Here is a 4,316-nt window from a genome sequence, read left to right on the forward strand (position 1 = left end):
ACACACACACACTCTCTCTCTCTCTCTCTCTCAAACACCCACGAAACTTTTTTTTAAAACTTTGCTGGCAGTGATCCCCTGTAGGAGTAATTGAAAACAGCAGCGGACACGACAGGAAATACAAGCACATGCACACAGCTAAATAAGCCTAAGTAAATACTAACGGTCATCACCTGCAAACAACGCTCGAGATATAAATGAAAATATATTTTAAATAGGAAGATATACTGTACAATAAGTACAGTACACAGTACTTGCAACAGTGTAGTCAAAACATTTACATTACATTTACATTTATTCAGTTAGCAGACGCTTTTCTCCAAAGCGACTTACATTACAATCATGGATACTGTTACTAGCCCACACCTATTCACCAAGGTGACTTACGCTGCTAGAGACACTACTTAGAATGGGTCGCTCATCCGTACATCAGTGAAACACACTCCCTCAGTGTCACTCACACACTATAAAACAGTACATACATAGAGTACAATAAAATAATGTACAGTACTACTGTCATGAGCCGAGAAGCACCGGCGGGTCCCGACGACTCCAACAGTCACCTAGTGTAGGCGAATGTAATTTTCAGTTTTAAAAACACAGTACTCTAAGTCATTTGCTTTGCACCACGTTATAAACACACACCCTGACTGGTAAATACACTGAACAACATGATGTGGTGTGGATCCCCCCTGCACAACGTGCATTGAACTATTTACACACACTGCGATGCAATCATGTATTTATATTTATTCATTTAGCTGACGCCTCCAAAGCGACGTACAACACGCTAGTTATAATTTTTTACCCATGCAGCTCGGTAATTTTACTGCAGCAATTCAGGCTAAGTACCTTGCTTGCTCTTGGGTACTATCAGGAGGTGAGATTCGAACCTGCAACCTTTCCAAAGGCAGCAACTCTTCTGTGTGTTATATACATACTGTACACTGACTATACAATATTGTACAGCACAGCAGTACAGCTGCACCATCAGACCTGTTTAGTCCTATTTCCAGCACTATTCCTCTCCAGAATACATTAACAATAGTGGGCTAGCCATCTCAATTTGATTACCCCCTAAATAAACAAGGACTGTAAGTTCTAAATGGATATTCTATGTAAGTTCTAAATGTCCTGGTAAAGTTTGCAGGAGAGGTCCAGAGCCCATCCTGGAATTGCTAGGGGTACACACTGGATGGGATACAAATCAATCACAAAGGAGCTACACACACATACAATGGGCAAATTAGTGTCACCAATCCACCTGAATTGCATACCTTGGACTGTGGGAGGAAACAGGAGCACTCAGAAGAAAACCATACAAACATGGGGGAACAAGCAACTTCAGACAGACTGAGCCAAACTGAAACTACACCAAACAGTGCTACCTGCTGTGTTACTATGCTGCCCACTAAACAATTAATTATTGTCAGTAATTGATACATTTACATTTATACATTTAGCTGATGCTTTTCTCAAAAGTGACTTAAAATGTTTAGCTACTTAGAGTTATTTAGCCATTTATACAGCTGAGTAATTTTGCTCAAGCAGTTTAAGGTAAGTACCTTGCTCAAGGGTACTACAGCACTGAGATTCCAACCGGCAACCTTCAGATCCAAAGGCAGCAGCTCTCACGCTCTCAGCTGCACAAATAAAGTGTCATCATACTTTTTTGCTTTCCATGTGTATATGGGATTGACAGGTGTTTTAAATGTTTGTCTTGTGTTAAACTGGCTTTGAGGTCATGACTTGGCAACACAACACCAGTACTGCAATCTGACACTCACAGCCAGGTAAAAGCTGGTCTAGGGTTTGATAGTGGAAATGACTACTCAGTAGCTCCCCTTCAGCACTCTGCACCTCATTACAAAGACATTGGTGGTTGTGGGCTCTCTCTCTCTCTCTCTCTCTCTCTCTCTCTCTGTGTGTGTGTGTGTCAGAGAGCGAGAGACTGGAAAGGGGCAACTAATTTGCCAGCCTCGGAACCTTGTTGACTGAAATTTCTAGGTGAAATTTTTTTTTAACCCAGCTTCAGCATTTTACATTCTTTAATGCCACTACTCTTAATTTTTGCTCTAAAACACTCTATTGCAGACTGGAGAACCCCAGCAGCTTTTAATAAGACAGAGTTTGACTTTTTAATCTCTTCTACACCTTTTTCATGGCAAGCTCTACATTCTGCTGTGTTTATGTTAGCTAAAGAAATAGGTCTTAATGCTGGATTTAAGGGCTGAGGCCCAAAGGCCATGTTTCACACCAGCTGGCAGGGCACTCCAGGCCTCTGAGGTCGCTGTCAGTGTTCAGCGCTGCACAGAAGATTCCATTAAGTGTCAGTTGGCAGTATGAGGAATAGCCTTCACGTCTTAGCTTGAAATCTCCAAAATTTTTGTCCCTACAGTGCCCTGCAAATCAGGCACGCATGCAATTACTCTGATTTTCAAACATACACACACACACACACATTTTCAGAACCGCTAGGCCCATACGGGGTCGCGGGGAACCAAAGCCTACCCGGCAACACAGGGCGTTTTCAAACAGTAATGGGTAAAAACATCTCCCTCGTTAACAAACAGAATAACACACAAGTTGTAATCAGTGTATGTATATCAATGCTAAAAACTTATATTCAGCTTACTCATGAGCCATAACAGGCCAGAGAGCTGACAGGAGTGGATGCTCTCCACTGAGGTCTTGAGCTCAGATAGCAAGTGTGTAGGAAACTGTCAGTGTTTATCATGGCCCTGGGTATCAAGGGGAGGGGGGGATCTGTTCTGTTTGTCTTATTTTTTAACCATGAAGGACAAAAATAACCCACATTAATGTGTGTCATTTCCTCTGCTCTTCCTGTCTGTCGACAGCGTGTATGGCAGGACAGGGCTGTACAGCCTGTTCTAGCACCACGGTTCGGTCAGACTCAAGAACTTTAACCCAAACCAGATCACAAAACTCTTTGATACAGTAATGACAATCTTTAGTGTCTCACACTGGTGCAGCCATGATGATTTAACAAAAATTTGGTAACACCATCATACGCCCTTTCATGTCTTTCTAAATGATTATTTTAACTTCCTTAAGATTTTCAACAAAATCCCATTACAGTGATGAGAACCCATGGGGCTGTAGGGGTCATGGAAGAATCAGGTTCTCTTTGAATCTTGTCTGTAAGTATGACAAGAACTTGAACTAACAGTAGCGAGAAATAACGGTGATAAGAAATGGGTCCAGACACAATAATTTCACTTGGAATATTTCTACTGTTCAGAGTGGATTGGGGTTTTCAACCATATTTATGCATTGTTTCACATTTGATGAGATTTTAATTTGGGTTGCTATAAGAAAACTATATGCATATAGTTTTCTTATAGCAACCCAAATTGCAGTAATTACAATACTGTAATTTCTCTTGTTACTATTTGTTCTATATTTGTTCTGTTTACTATTTACTTACTGTACTCACTGTAATTTGTCCTGTTACTATTTGTCCTAATTACTGTAACCTTAACATTGTAAGTCGCTTTGGAGAAAAGCATCAGCTAAATGAATAAATATAAATGTGTTTTTAGTAAAAAATTTTAATAATTCATACATTTAAATTCATTTAAATCTCTACAATTTTTATCTTTCTTATATTGTTCTCAGAGATGTTTGGATACATTTACATTACATTTATTCGTTTAGTAGACGCTTTTCTCAAAAGCAACTTCCAATGAACACTGTAGTAGCATATGTGCTAACCCACATCTTATTCAAGTTTCAAGTTTATTGTCATAGATACAAGTACCATGTACAAGTATCATGAAAGTCTTCTTGAATGCTTCTCCACAAGGTGACTTGCAATGCTAGATACACTACTTACAATGAGTCACTCATCAATACTTCAGTGAAACACACTTTCTGTCTGTCACTCACACACACACTATGGGTAATTTTACAATCACCAATCCACCTGAACAGCATGTCTTTGGATTATGGGAGGAAACCGGAGCACCTGGAGAAAACCCACTCAGAAGTAGGAAGAACATGAAAACTCCACACAGACTGAGAGGGGACTGAACAGACGGCATATCACACCACCCAGGCACTGTGTGACAGCAGCGCTATTCACTGTGCCACCATGCCACCTGAATACCTGTAAAATGTACATGTAAAAATATGAAGGGCTATAATATTTTGTTTTTCAAAGGAGTGGTAGCTTTTTTAAGCTCAGCACTGTGTCCTGCAGATTGTGGTCAGCTATCAACACTGTTCTTCATGTGCTATGTCCCGCATGTTCATGCAGGAGTGTGAAGTTCCTGTGGCAGCAGGGGGGCTTTGTG

This window comes from Scleropages formosus, chromosome 8 (genome assembly GCF_900964775.1).
Source record: "Scleropages formosus chromosome 8, fSclFor1.1, whole genome shotgun sequence".
Taxonomy (NCBI): Eukaryota; Metazoa; Chordata; class Actinopteri; order Osteoglossiformes; family Osteoglossidae; genus Scleropages; species Scleropages formosus.